Source organism: Nyctereutes procyonoides, unplaced genomic scaffold (assembly GCF_905146905.1).
Source record: "Nyctereutes procyonoides isolate TBG_1078 unplaced genomic scaffold, NYPRO_anot_genome, whole genome shotgun sequence".
Lineage (NCBI taxonomy): Eukaryota > Metazoa > Chordata > Mammalia > Carnivora > Canidae > Nyctereutes > Nyctereutes procyonoides.
Window position 1 is genome coordinate 22,194,246 of NW_026575037.1, and position 16,556 is coordinate 22,210,801.

A 16,556-nucleotide genomic window follows, 5' to 3' on the forward strand; every position below is an offset into this window, starting at 1 on the left:
TGTTTTATAAATATTCCCACTGGTTTTTCATTTTCATCATTTCTCACAATATTTCCTTTCTTTTTAGTATATTAAAAATGTCCTTTTAATTAAATTAGCATTAATAAATATTCTGGTTGTGTGCTCACTTTTTAAATGTATCAAAAACAAACTTCTGAATATCTGTAGAGATGTGCTTTAAAACGATAGTGTACAACAGACAATATTACTTCTGAAAAAGCCTTTGAACGCTCAAGACAATATAAATAACAAGTACCGCTGATACAACAAGATTTGAATTCCACTCCAGTAAAAAGGATATACCAAAGATAGCACTTTATCTTCCCAGTCAGTAAACAACTACAGTTCTAGTCCATTATTTCCTCTAATTCTATGCTGCTTTTATAAAAATACAGTCCAAGAATGCATAATTTCAAGTTTTAATTACAAAACTCAATAATAACCGAGAAACATTTTTAGCACAAGCAATCTCCTCTTGCTGTATTACTTAAATTCAAAAGAATTTTTTTCAATTATTTTAAATTAAAAAGAAAAGAAAGCATACTTTCTAAATTAACACTGTTACTTAGTAAGGAATAGAAGGTTTCTATATACGTCAATAAATTAAGAAATCATTTAAAACATAAAAATAATGCATTACAAATTCACAAAGGTAATATTAAATGATTATCTCTTCATATAAAACAAAATGTACATTTCTAAAATGAATCACATGCATTATACTCACCTAAAAATACTCAAGATATGGAAGATTATGGTGGATATATATACACACACTATATATATATATATATACACACACACACACACACACACACACACACACGTGTAATGAGTGTGTTATGTTGGAAAATATGTAAGGGTAAGTCAGTTTTACCAAAATAGTAGTTAAGATTTGAATTGCATAAAAGTTATACAATGGAATTTTCATGAAATATTATTATTTTGATAAGTTAATACACTAATAGCCATATAAGCAAGTCAATTATAAAGAAACATAGAATAGTTCTCTCTTATAAAAATGGAGTTTAAATTATATGTTCTCATTCATTTGGGGAATATAAATAATAGTGAAAGGGAATAGAAGGGAAGGGAGAGAAATGGGTACGAAATATCAGAAAGGGAGACAGAACATAAAGACTCCTAACTCTGGGAAATGAACTAAGGGTGGTGGAAGGGGAGGAGGGCAGGGGGTGGGGTGAATGGGTGACGGGCACTGAGGGGGGCACTTGACGGGATGAGCACTGGGTGTTATTCTGTATGTTGGCAAATTGAACACCAATAAAAAATAAATTTATTATTTAAGAAAATGGAGTTTAAGAGTTACAATGTGAATATTTCAAACATCCCTTTTGAACAACCTCAATTTTATAGTTGCAATTTAAGAAAATGTTTGTGACAAGTCTCTTAAGCTTATGTCTTAAAACCAGAATGTTTACCTTGTACAGACAGGCTATTGTTCACAGCATTTACTCAAGTGTATTTTGCTAACTTACTTTTCCTCATCCTCTATTATTCTGTGTTTTTTTTTTTTAAAGATTTATTTATTAATGACAGACACAGAGAGAGAGGCAGAGACTCAGGCAGAGGAAGAAGCAGGCTTCCCACAGGGAGCCCGATGCAGGACTGTATCCCAGATCCTGGGATCAGGCCCTGAGCTGAAGGCAGACAATCACTGAGCCACCCAAGTGTCCTGGTTTTTTTGTTTGTTTTGTTTTTTTCTCTATAGCTTATTTCACAGAGAATGAACAAGTGAATTCATGAAAATTCATCTACTGATTTATTTAGTGAAAAATATCCTATTTCTTTTCATTAAATGAAATTTCCACCTCAGCACTCAAAAATTTATTATAATGGGAATCTATATTTTGAAATTGATTAACTTAATTACTGCCTGTGTTGCTAGATTTACACTATATCTGACACATCTCTGTAGAAACTTTTCACAAAGGAAACTTTACCTCAAAGGAAAAAAAATTAAAAAAAAAAAAAAACACCTGATTCCCAAATGTAATTCCCCAAGGATTACTTTTTAGCTATCAGATCTGAGCTGGCAATGTTAGGTCAATTTTCTGCTTATTTTATGAGTGAAAGGATGAGAACCACTGGCAAAAATCACTGCTGCTGGTGAAGCCCAATGTACACTGTGCTTCTCTTCTTACCAATCTCTACCAGCAATTCAAGGGAGATTCCATATCTTAATTTAAAAAAAAAAAAAACCTTTGCCACCAACTATCTAGAAAGCAAATAAATGTGAAAGGAAGAATATATGACTCGATTTGTACATAAATATAGCCAATCTCATTCTAATAAAAGATGTTACAGTATAGAAAGGAAAATATAAAAATTTTATCAAATCAGTAAATTTGGAATAAGAATATTTAAAATATTATTTCTGCATCACCATCAGAAGTATTCCAAATTCATGACTAAGGCTTTTTTAAAATATAAGGTGAGATAAATTCAGCAAATTTTTTTCCCTTTCCAATCAGGTCTTTCACATTTTCTGGCCCTCCACTGGAAACAATAATTAAAATAACTTAAAATACTGGCATGATTCAGCTACATTATTAAAAAAATGGAAAGCAAACTTTTAAATTTGCATAAATATTCACTGAATTCTGTGGAATTCACAGATGAATTTTTAAAACTATGCATTTGTAAAATTATAGTTCAGAGACTATATGTACTTTTGAAAGTAGAATATATATTAGAAAGTAATATGATGGATTATAGCTTTCAGTGTTTGATTTACATACCTTGCAGAATCAGAATTTTATGAATGAGAAAACCAAGGCCAAAACAAGAAGTTTGTCATAGTTATAAGGCTAGTCAATGTGAGAGACTAGAACTTTCTTAGTTGAGATCCAAAGAGCAGTTATTTTATATTATTTTACTTTATTTTATTTTGACTTTGTTTATATGAGAAAGAGAAGATCAAGAGTAAGCAAGAGAACACGCACTTGGGGGAGGAGCAGAGGGAGAGGGATAAGCAGACTTTCCTGCAGAGCGCAGAGCCTGATGTGGGGATGGATTCCAGGACCCCAAAATCACAACCTGAGCCAAAATCAAGACTCTGACACTTAACTGATGGCACCACCCAGGCGCCCCAAAAGCAGCTATTTTAAATAATTTCCAGAATCAATACATTTCTCTGTCCCATTTAAATTCAATCTATTCCATTCAAAACTCTATACAGTGATAAAGAAAGAGGAAAGGTCCCTGCACTCCAAAGCCCTATAGCACACATGGGAAAAGGCTCTCTATTTTTGTGCAAACTATTGTTTTAGGCTGGTTCAACACTCGTAAAGCAATCAATGTGATAGATCATATCAACAAGAGAAAAAAACAAGAACCATATGATCCTCTCAATAGATGAGGAGAAAGCATTTGACAAAATACAGCATCCATTCCTGATCAAAACTCTTCAGAGTGTAGGGATAGAGGGAACATTCCTCAGCATCTTAAAAGCCATCTACAAAAAGCCCACAGCAAATATCATTCTCAATGGGGAAACACTGAGAGCCTTTCCCCTAAGATCAGGAACATGACAGGGATGTCCACTCTCACCACTGCATTCAACATAGTATTAGAAGTCCTGGACTCAGCAATCAGACAACAAAAAGAAATAAAAGGCATTCAAATTGGCAAAGAAGAAGTCAAACTCTCCCTCTTCACAGATTACATGATACTGTACAGAGAAAACCCAAGACTCCACCCCAAGATTGCGAGGACTCATACAGCAAATCGGCAGGGTGGCAGGATACAAAATCAATGCCCAGACATCAGTAGCATTTCTATACACTAACAATTAGACTGAAGAAAGAGAAATTCAGGATTCAACCCCATTTACAATTGCACCCAAAAGCATAAGACATCTAGGAATAAACCTAACCAAAGTGGTAAAGGATCTATACCCTAAAAACTACAGAACACTTCTGAAAGAAATTGAGGAAGCCAGAAAGATATGGAAAAAGATTCCATGCTCATGGATTCGAAGAATTAAAATTGTGAAAATGTCAATGTTACCCAGGGCAATTTACACATTTAACGCAATCCCTATCAAAATACTATGGACTTTCTTCAGAGTTGGAACAAATCATCTTAAGATTTGTGTGGAATCAGAAAAGACCCCGAATAGCCAGGGGAATTTTAAAAAAGAAAACCATAGCTGGGGGCATCACAATGCCAGATTTCGGGTTGTACTACAAAGCTGTGATCATCAAGACAGTGTGGTCATGGAACAAAAACAGACACTGAGATCAATGAAACAGAATATTGAATCCAGAAGTGGGCCCTCAACTGTATGGCCAACTAATATTCAACAAAGCAGGAAAGACTATCCACTGGAAAAAAGACAGCCTCTTCAATAAATGGTGCTGGGAAAATTGGACATTCACATGCAGAAGAATGAAACTAGACCATTCTCTTACACCATACACAAAGATAAACTCAAAATGGATGAAAGATCTAAATGTGAGACAAGAATCCATCAAAATCCTAGAGGAGAACACAGGCAACACCCTTTCTGAACTTGGGCACAGCAACTTCTTGCAAGATACATCTATGAAGACAAGGGAAACAAAAGCAAAAATGAATTATTGGGACTTCATCAAGATAAAAAGCTTCTGCACAGCAAAAGAAACAGTCAACAAAACTAAAAGACAACCTACAGAACGGGAGAAGATATTTGCAAACGACCTATAAGATAAAGGGCTAGTATCCAAGACCTATAAAGAACTTATTAAACTCAACAGCAAAGAAACAATTCAATCATGAAATGGGCAGAAGACATGAACAGAAATTTCACAGAGGAAGACAGACATGGCCAACAAGCACATGAGAAAATGCTCCGCATCACTAGCCATCAGGGAAATACACATCAAAACCACCAGGAGATACCACCTCACACCAGTGAGAATGGGGAAAATTAACAAGACAGGAAACAACAAATGTTGGAGAGGATGTGGAGAAAAGGGAACCCTCTTGCACTGTTGGTGGGAATGGGAACTGGTGCAGCCACTCTGGAAAACTGTGTGGAGGTTTCTCAAAGAGTTAAAAATAGACCTGCCCTACGACCCAGCAATTGCACTGCTGGGATTTACCCCAAAGATACAGATGCAGTGAAACGCTGGGACACCTGCACCCCAATGTTCATAGCAGCAATGTCCACAATAGCCAAGCTGTGGAAGGAGCCTCGGTGTCCATCGAAAGATGAATGGATAAAGAAGATGTGGTTTATGTATACAATGGAATATTACTCAGCCATCAGAAATGACAAATACCCACCATTTGCTTTGATGTGGATGGACCTGGAGGGTATTATGCTGAGTGAAATAAGTCAATCGGAGAAGGACAAACATTATATTTGGGGAATCTCATTCATTTGGGGAATATAAAAATTAATGAAAGGGATTAAAGGGAAAGGAGAGAAAATGTGTGAAAATATCAGTGAGGGTGACAAAACATGAGAGACACCTAACTCTGGTAAATGAACAAGAGGTAGTGGAAAGGGAGGTGGGCAGGGGGTTGGGGTGACTGGGTGATGGGCACTGAGAGGGGCACGTGGTGGGATGAGCACTGGGTATTATGCTATATGTTGGCAAATTGAACTCCAATTAAAAAAAATATTGTTTTAAACAAGGTATCCTACAGAAATACTTGGACTCAACTTAAAAATTCACTGGTGTAAGCATTTCAAAAAATGTTCCAAATGAAGGAATGGTGATGTCTCTTGAATATAAATGACCAAGACTCATTAAGGAAAGTGTGTAATTTTATTCTTTCACCTTTGGAGATATAAAGGTGAACTAAACAAAATAGGGCCTCTACAACTTAGAGAAAAGAAAGCATCTAAAATATATAATGCAATAAAATTTAATGACTATTACACTAGTGGACAGGATACTACAGGACAACATATGGAAATCTAATCTGAGTCACTATACTTAGGAAGGAAAGTACATATAAACCAACATGTTAGGATCTGGGTTCTAAAGTGGGCAAGGGAGAACATTCCAGACTGGAGAGACGATATGCATAACATCTTGTAAGTTAATAGAAAGGAGGATGAATCTAGAAACTGGAAAAAAAAAGTATTATATCCCAAATGTAGACTATAAAGGAGAGAATGTCAAGGGATGAAGCTAGAGAGGTAGGGGACAGACTAGAGTTTAAAATGGATCCTGGGTATCATGGAAAGCCATTAAGGCAGATGAGGACATAAACCAAATGAGAAAAAAACTAGAAATGTATAAAGAATACAGCTAGAGTGTGTGTTGTTATGAAAGCCAAAGGACGACAGTGTATCTAAAAAATTCTCAAATGTGGCCAAATACTAAGCAAGGTGACTACTAAAAAATGGCAACTATCCATAAAGCATAAAGCCACAATAAAGTGAGCTTCAGTGGAAGGATGGGAAGCAGAAGGCAGACATAGGATCATGCAGTGAGAATAAATAAGGCATAGTGTATGGAGACAACTTACTTAGACTGTAGAGGGAAGAAGAAAGTAAAGGGAGGAGGAGAGAGAGATGAGGCTGGATAGATTTTTCTTTTAATATGGTGCAGACTTGAACACATTTAAATAAGAGGAATTAATGAGCCAGCAGAGACCCAAAGAGAAATGAGATATCTCTCAAAAGGCAGGAGAATGGGATCCTGATCAAGATAATGAGATGAGCCCTGGAAGGAAGCTGGAGAATGTTTTCCATTGTTATAGAAAAAGAGAGAGAGAGAGAGAGAGAGATCTGAATCCAAAGAGATTTTAGAATTGGTGGTGCAAAGACAAAAGTTTTGTGTAAAATTTGCTAATTATTTTCTGCAAAGCAGAAGCAAAGGTCTCTGCTTAAGAGAGAAGTTGCTGGCGGCTGAAGGAGGAAATGTGACAACTGTTTCAGGCACTGCTGACTACTCAATTTGGTAGGTATCTAACCTAGTGTTTAATGGCAACAATGTGGTATTTCCCTATCATGTCCCAACAGTTTAGGTAAAAGAGATAATTGGTAGATTCAGTCTGGGTTGAGGTTTTAAGTCAGGTGTGATAGAAAATTTAAACAGAAGAGTTGTTATAGATAGGAATTGCTGATTTAAAGCTAATAAAAAGGGAAGTGAGGTGTTTTGTTTTCCTGTAAAGTCCATTACAACTAAATGCTATACCAAATCATGCTGATGCACTTTAAAACAGTATATTTTCAATAGAAGATCTACTGCATATGTCTGAAGACTGTAGGACTGAAAAATAAGGTAAAATAAATACATGGAGGATTGATAATTATGAAATTAGGTGGCTGAAGTTCTGGTCTTACAGTAATGAATACTAATGCTTTCTGTCTCTGATCAGAGACAGGTATTGAAAAAGGTGAAATCAATTTCCCTCTTCTCCTCCCTATTACCCACTCCCTCCCTCCCAAGTTTACCATATAAATATCATTTTCTACATATGCTATTACATGAAAAGGATTGAAAAGCATGGAATTAAGCAACTAGAGTTAAAACTACTTTCCCAGCTTTATTGATAATTGACATATAACATTAAGTTTAAGGTGTGCAACTTCATTCAATAAACTATATGTGAAATTTTTATAAGATTAGTTAACAAGACACACATCCTTGCATAATTATTAATTTATTGTTTTTGTTGTGGTTTTGGTGAGAACATTAAGACTCTACTCTCATAGCAGCTTTCAAGGAGACATACGATATTGTTAACTATAATCACTATACTGTACACGAGATCCCCAGAACTTACTCATTTTATAACTAAAAGTTTATACCCTCTGACCAACATCTCTCCCTCAGGTCCTGGCAACCACCATTCTATTCTCTTTCTCTGAGTTCCATGTTTTTAGATTCCACATATGAGTGAGATGATATAAATACACACACACACACACAATATACCCCATATATACACATTATACACACATATACCCCATATTTTCTTTAACCATTCATCCATTGACTATTGTGATTAATGCTGCAATGAGCATGGCAGTGCAGATCTCTCTTCAAGATAATGATTTCATCTTCTTCAGATATATTCCCAGAAGTGGGATTGCTGGATCATATTTTTAATCTTTTGAGAAACTTCCATGCTGTTTCCCACAATGGCTATATTAATTTTTCATCCCCACCAACAGTGAACCAGAGTTCCCTATTCTCCGCATCCCTGTCAGCACTTGTTCTTTTTTTTTTTTTTAACACATGTAAGATAATATCCCATTATGGGTTTGGTTTGCATTTCCATGATAGTTAATGAATTAGTCCTCTGCCTATTTTTTTTTATTTTTTTAAGACTTTATTTATTCATTTGACAGAGAGGCAGTGAGAGGATGAGCAGAGTAAGGAGGAGGGGTCACAGAGGGGGAACAGCAGACTCCCTGCTGAGCAAGGAGCCTAATGTAGGTCTCAATCCCAGGACCCCAACATCATGACCTTAGCCAAAGGCAGACACTTAACCAACTGAGCTACTCAGGTGCCCCCTTCTATTTTTTAATGAATTATTTGTTTTGTTTTGTTTTTTTGTTAGTGCATGAGTTCTATGGATCCATATATGTTTTGGATATTAATCCTTACCAGATACATAAGATATATAAGCCAAATACTGTACTCATTCATATGTGGAAACTAAAAACATATATATGGTTTACAACTTTTTTCTCCCATTCTGTTGCCTTTTCATTTTGATTGTTTCTCTTGCTGTGCAGAAATTTTTTTAGTTTGATGTAATCCCACTTACTGATTTCTGCTTTTGTTGCTTGTGCACTGTGTGTCATATGCAAAATGTCATTGATAAGACTGATGTCAAGGAGCTTATCATCTATATTTTCTTATAAGAGTTTTATGGGTTCAGATCTCAGGTTTAAGTCCTTAATCCATTTCAAGTTTTGTGATTGGTATAAGACAGGAATCCAGTTTTGTTCATCTGTATGCAGATAATCCAGTTTTCTCAACATCATTTATTAAAGAGACTGTCCTTTTCCACATTGAGTATTCTTGGTTCCCTTGTGAAATATTTGTTGATCATATATGTATGAGTTTACTTCTGGGCTCTGGATTCTGTTCCATTGGTCCACATGTCTGTTTTTATGCAAGTACCACATTGTTTTGATTACTGTAGTTTGTAACACAATTTGAAATTTGGAAGCATGATTCCTCCAGTTTTGTTCTTTCACAATGTTTTTTTGGCTTTTGGGGATCTTTTGTGAGTCCATATAAATTTCAGGATTGTTCTTGTATTTCTGTGAAAAAAATTCCATTGAATTTTGATGAATATTATATTGAATCTATAGATGGCTTTGGGTAATATGAACAAAATGATAACAATATTTTTTTAATTTTTATTTATTTATGATAGTCAGAGAGAGAGAGAGAGAGAGAGAGAGAGAGAGGCGCAGAAACATAGGCAGAGGGAGAAGCAGGCTCCATGCACCGGGAGCCCGATGTGGGATTCGATCCTGGATCTCCAGGATCGCGCCCTGGGCCAAAGGCAGGCGCCAAACCGCTGCGCCACCCAGGGATCCCAAATGATAACAATATTAATTCTTCCAATCCATGGTCATAGGATATCTTTCCATTTATTTGTCTTCTTCAATTTCATCAATGTTTTATAGTTGTTTTTAAAGATTTATTTATGTTAGAGAGAATGAGAGAGAGTGCATGAACAGGGGGAGGGGCAGAGGGAAAGGAGACAGAGAATCCCAAGTAGACTCCCCACTGAGCTTGGAGCCCAAAGCAGGGCTCACTCTCAGGACCCTGAAATCATGACCTGAGCTGAAATCAAGAGTAGGGCACTTAAATGAGTGATCCAGGCAACCCACTGTCTCATAGTTTTCAAGGTATACATCGTTCATTGCTTGATTAAATTCATTCCTAAGTATTTTATTGTTTTTGATGTATTTTATTGTTTTTGATGCTATTATAAATGGGATTGTGCTATTTCTTTTTCAGACATGTCATTGTTTGTGTATAAGAATGCAACTAAATTGCTTCTCTCTCTGCCTGTGTCTCTGTGTCTCCAATGAATAAATTTAAAAATCTTTAAAAAAAGAAAAGAATGCAATTCCTTTTTGTATGTTGATTTTGCATCTTGAAATGTTACCGAATTTGTTTATTCTAAAAAAAAAAATTTTTTTATTCTAAAAAAATTTTGGCAGAGATTTTAGGATTTTCTATATCATGTCATCGGCAAACAATTTTGTTTCTTTCCTTCCCATCTGGATGCGTTTTATTTATTTTTCTTACCTAACTGCTCTGGCTAGGACTTCCAGTACTATGTTAACTAAGAGTGGTGAGAGTGGGCTTTCTTATCTTGTTCCTGATCTCAGAGGGAAAGCCTTCACCTTTCACCATTGAATATGTTAGCTATAGGACTGTCACATGTGTACTGAGGTATGTTCTTTCTATATCTAACTTGTTGAGAGTTTTAATCATGAAAGATACCAACTTTTATCAAATGTTTTTTTAACTATTGAGATGATATGATTTTTATCTTTCATTTTATTAATATGATGTAGCACATTTATGGATTTTCACATGTTGAACCATCTTTGAATCCCAGAATAAATCTCACTTGCTCATGGATTTTTATCTTTTTTTATTTCAAGATCTAACTGGCCTTATTGATTCACGAATCAGGCAGCATCCCATCTAGCAAGCAGAAGGGAGTTCCTTCATAGATGATCCTTTTATCTGCCACTGAATTTGATTTGCTAGCATCCCGTTGAAAACTTTTGCTCCTATAATCGTCAAGAATACTGGCCTAAAGTTTTCTTTTAGTATCCTTTTCTGCTTTTGGTATCAGGGCAATACTGGCCTTATAAAATAAGTTTGGTTATGTTCCCTACTCTTAATGTTTTAGAAGAGAATAAGAAGAATTGGCATTAATTCTTCTTACAGGTTTAGTAAATTCACCCACAAAGCCATCTGTTCTTAAGGGTTTTTTTGTTGGGAGGCTTTTTATGACATTAAATCTCCTTACGTATTATTGGTCTGTTCAGATTTTCTACTTCTTCCTGATTCAGACATGGTAAGTCGTATGTTTGAAAGACTGAATGCATTTATTTCTTCTAGGTTGTCTAATTAATGACATATGGTTGTTCATGATAGTCTTTAATGATCCTTTGTATTTCTATGTATCAACTGTAACATGTTTTTCATTTATAATTTTATTTATTGAAGTCCTTTCTTTTTTTTCATGGTAAATCCAACTAAATGTGAATTTTATTTATCTTTTCAAAAAATGACTCTTAGTTTTGCTGATCTTTTCTATTCTCCATTTCATTTATTTCTCCTCTAATCTTTATCTCTTTCCTTCTGCTAATTTGGGGCTTCATTTGTTCTTTTTCAAGTTCTTGAAGTATAAACCTAAGTTGTTTGGATTATTTCCATTTCCCTAATGCAGGCATTTATCACTATAAACTTCCTCTTTGCACTGCTCTTACTGTATCCCATGACTTGTGGTATGCTGTTTCCATTTTTTGTTTGTTTCAGGATATTTTTTATTTAATCTTTGACCCATAAGTTGTTCAACAGTATGTTAATAATTTCTACATATTTTTAAATTTTACAGTTTTCCTCTTATTATTGATTTCTAGTTTGATACCACTGTGGTTGCAAGAAATACCTGGTATAATTCAATCCTATTAAATTTATTGACATTTATTTTGTGAACTAATATATAGTCTATGCTAGAGACTTTCCCTGTGTTCTTAAAAAGAATGTTTTCTGCTGCTGTTGGATGGAACATTCTATATATGTCTGCTAAGACCATTTGACCTAAAGTATGGTTAAGTTCAGTGTTTCTTTATTGATCTTCTGCCTGGGTAATTTATCTATTGTTGAAAACAGGGTATTAAAGTCCTCTTATCCATTGATATCTATTACTCCCTTCAGATCTGTTAATATTTCCTTGATATCTCTACATGGAGGATGCATATATATGTACAATTATATAATCTTCACAAAGTGACCCTTTTATCATCATATAATGACCTTTTTCCTCCCTTGTTGCAGCTTTTGACTTAGTCTATTTTGCCTGATACAAATAGAGCATTCTGAAGTTGGCAACACACCTGACTTTACCAGTGTGTTGTTTCCTTTCATATGTTTTCATAGTCCCTGTTCTTTCATTTCAGCTTGAATAAGTCCTTTCAAATTTCTTGTAAGGCAAGTGTAATGGTGATGAACTACCTCAGCTTTTATTTGTTTGGGAAAGTCTTTATTTCAACCTTTATTTTTGAAAGATGACTTTCCTGGATATAGTATTCTTGGTTGGCAGTCTTTCTATCAGTATTCTTTTTTTTTAAAGATTTTAAATATTTATTTATTTATGGTAGAGAGAGAGAGAGAGAGAGAGAGAGAGAGGGAGGTAGAGACACAGGAGGGAGAAACAGGCTCCATGCCGGGAGCCCGACATGGGACTCGATCCCGGGACTCCAGGATCGCGCCCTGGGCCAAAGGCAGGCACTAAACTGCTGAGCCACCCAGGGATCCCCCTCTGTCAGTATTCTGAATATAATATTCCAGTCTCTCCTGGCCTGCAATGCCTCTGTTGAGAAATCTGCTGATAGCCTTCATAAGAGAAATATTTTTCTCTTGCTACTTTTAAAACTCTTATCTTTACTTACGGACAGCTATATTATAATATGTCTTGGAGAAGACCATTTTGATTGAAATTTGGGGGTTACTTATTAACTTCAAAAGCTGGATGTCCAAATCTATCTTCAGGTTTGAAAAGTTCTTAGCTGGTATTTCTTGAAATACATTTTCTACCCCTTTCTCCCTCTCTTCTCCTTCTGGGACTCCAAATGTAAAAAGACTGTCTTAACGGTTTCTTATAAGACTGGGAGGCTTATAAGCTCAAAGATTCTTTCATGTGCTTGGTCTAGTCTGCAGTTGAAGCTCTCCATTGAATTCCTCAGATCACTGCATTCTTTAGCTCCAAAATTTGTTTGGTTCTTTTTTAGGTTTTCTGTATTTGCTGCACTTCACATTTGTTCTTGTGTTGTTTTCTTGGTATATTTAAATTGCTTATTTGCATTCTCTTACAGTGCTCAAGCATCATCAGAACAATTATTTGAATTATTTATTAGGAAATTCTGGATTTCCATTTCTTTGGGGCTACATACTGGAGATTCACTATACTCCTTTGATGGAGTCATATTTCTCTAATTCTTCATGATCTCTGTAACCATGTCTAGGTGTCTACCCACTAGAAGGAGCAGTCATTTTTTCCAAAATTTATAGACTGACTTCTTTAAGGGAAGATTTTCATCTGCAGGTTGGGGTGTGCTAGAGTGTGATGTGACTCCAGATCTAGTGGTGTAAGACACTAAATTTAGAGATATGTAATAGCATCAGATCTGGGGGTATGTGATGGCTCATTCAGCTGAGGACATTGGAGTTCACAGCATCTCCAACTACATGGTCTTTCACACATGCTGCAGGGCATCCACTGAGGCTGTGAAGGTCCTCAACTGTGCCTTCAGGTCCAGTGAATAGGGACCAGAACAAGCAGCAGTAGTAGCCAGTGCCAGTGATGTGCTCTCAGTAGGTAAGGTACTACCTTACACTATTGGTGGCTGCTCATGTGTCTCACCATGACTGCATGGCAGTGGAGGCTAGCGATGGGGATCTAGCCAGGGCATTCTGATGCACAGCTGGAAGGGCTAGCTCCAGTAGAGCATAATAGTGCAGGCTAGTGACATAATCTAAGCCCAAAAGCATCTTTGGAGGACCTGGCTGTCAACATGCTCTCCCATGACCATAGAGTCTTCCCCCAGGCATGCACATAGCAGTGAAGGCTGGTAATAGGTGTCAGACTGGTGCTGTGCAAGTACACAGCTGGAAGAGCTAACTCTGAGTGCTTGCACAGTTGTGAGGGTCAGCCACGGGAGCATCTAGGATGGTATACTGCATCATATAGCTGTAGAAGTCTGGGCTGCTGCCAGTGTGATTCCTAGGCTCACAACAGGAGAAGGGTAGGGTGGGGGGCAGAGAGGAACTCAAGCAACTGGTGTCAGTGAACCCAAATATCTGTGAGGTAAAAACCAGTAAGATTCACAGAGCAGGTAAAGTGGGAACCACAGTTGCTCTCACTGTATGACTGATATTGATAGCATATTTTTCTTCTCTGTTCCCAGCCATCTCTATCCATCTTACCTTGCTAGTCTCTGAGTGGGGTGAAATTGAAGCAGGATTTTAATGTGGTGCCCCAAAAGTGACTTAATTCATCCCACTATCCCTTGTCTACAAAAGAAACTCTTTCTAGATGGAAAGTTCCCTCTTAGCACTGAGCATTGTCAGCTTGGGAATGAAATGACGCAGGCATAATAAATCTGTTCTTTCCTCAGTGTAGTTATTCTCAAGTTTTTTGTTACAATGTGTTGTTAAAGTTTCTTAAGTGGACTCCATGGCTCTCCCACAACTGTTTTTGTTGGTGGACAGCTGTCTAATTGTTAATCTTTGTTGGGAGATGGAGGCTGGCTGGGGTCCCTGATTCTGCCATCTTGTGCTAATGCCACACCCTAAAGTTTTAATTTTCACTACCTTTACCAAAATAGTTTGCAAACTCATTAATTACTATAATTTTCTATCTAGTCTGACCACAATAAAAGTATTTTAAAAAGCAACTCATTCCTCATTTAAGGCCACACATGACCTTGGTGAAGCCAGAGATCCAAAAAACCAAAAACCTGCTATTTTTCCTTGTCATGCACTCTAGCAAAATACAGATAGTGGAAAGATTCACTTTCTTTGCAATCATCTCTCCTGATCCACCCCAAAAAAACAAAAAAACAAAACAAAACAAAAAAAAAAACAGTAATCATTGATTACATAACATTACAAACTTTAAGACTACTAGCAATGGTGAAAGTCAAAACAAAATTATGAAAAATGTCAAAATCAGACTACATTTTATCTTACTAAAACACACATTGTAAGATAGTTTTAACAAATTGCTTTAAGGTTAACATATAGATAATAATACAGAATTTTAGCAACTTCTTAAGGGTCTACTTTAGTAGTTCTCAGAACTTTAACATGCATAGAGAGAGCTTGTTAAGACAAAGATCCCTGGGTCCCACTTCCAGGCTTCTTAGTCAATAGGTCAAAGGTGTGTCTGAAAAAAATGCATTTCTAACAAGTTCCCAAGTGATACTAATGCTATTACTCTAAGGACTACACCCTGAAAACTAATAGCACAGATCATGTATTTCTCACAACAATTAGCATAATGTATCATGTGTTAAAGAATTTAATATTTGTTGGCTAGAAATATTCTTTAAAATACAGCAATAAATAATTCAGAACTCCCTTTATTACATATATAGTTTGTTTGGCAACAGGTATATCTACATAGGGCCAGGAAGAAACATCAACCATGACAGCTATAGCAGGAAATAACTTTTGACAAAGTGTTACTAAATTTTTAAAAACCATTTTGTTTAAAAAAAATCATTTCTGTGCTGGTAATTATTATTAATACTATAATTCCACTTTTGTAGAACAATGGAAATCATTTTATTTCAAACTTAAGTGTTTTATGATGTTGGAACTATATGATTTAAGGAACAATGATGGGGAACTATAACCATATAAAATGAAGATACACTATTATTCCCTTTATCCCTTATAGGGATAAAGGAATATCCCTCTATCCTTTATCCCCGCTATCCCTATATATGTCCCATGCCATACACATAAACATTGGTAGTTCGTATCTAAATAAGATATATGCCTTTTTGTACCTCCTTACTCTCTAAGATATCTCTGAGAAAATACTTTTTTTTTTTTTTTTTTTTTTTTTTTTTTTACGATAGTCATACAGAGAGAGAGAGAGAGAGAGAGAGAGAGAGGCAGAAACATAGGCAGAGGGAGAAGCAAGCTCCATGCACTGGGAGCCCGACGTGGGATTTGATCCCGGGTCTCCAGGATCGCGCCCTGGGCCAAAGGCAGGCGCCAAACCGCTGCGCCACCCAGGGATCCCTGTTGTGCTTTCTTAAATAATGCTTTCTTTCATAGAATTTAGGCAATTAGTTCCAATTTGAATAATAGAAAGGATGAATGCCAGTGTCTATGAATATAAAAACTAATTTAAGGCCTCTGTTTTGCTTTTCCCCCTTTTGGACTTTTCAAAGAAAGGTTCATTGTGTATGAATAGAATCACAGAGTTTTCTGAATGGGAGAGGACCTTAAAGATTCTTTTTTACCACTCCATAATCAGGAAGTTTTATTGTATCCCATGTCTGAAGCCAAGACTAGAATCCAGATATCCTTGTTCTTAATATGACATCCTTTCTAAAATATGCTGCTGCATATAAAAGCACAACTATGAATAAGTCAAATTTTTCCTACTTTTTTGATCTTTATTGTTCATTGAGTGGATAACAATTTAAGGCACACTCATAAGTTTAGAAAATCTCCTTACTATCTACAGGAAGATATTATCAGGAAACTAAATTTAAAATTTAAATTTAAATTTAAAAAATTTAAGTTTTTTGTTAAGTAATGGACTAAATCCTACTGATTTCCTCTGAACCATAATGGAAATTT

At 35.9% G+C, this 16,556-nt stretch overlaps 1 protein-coding gene across 4 annotated transcripts in view; it reads right to left on the bottom strand.

Annotated features, from left to right (window-relative positions):
• DENND1B (DENN domain containing 1B) overlaps positions 1–16,556 on the bottom strand; it is a 265,482-nt gene that overhangs the window by 188,902 nt on the left and 60,024 nt on the right. The gene's annotated exons all lie outside the window — the stretch shown is intronic.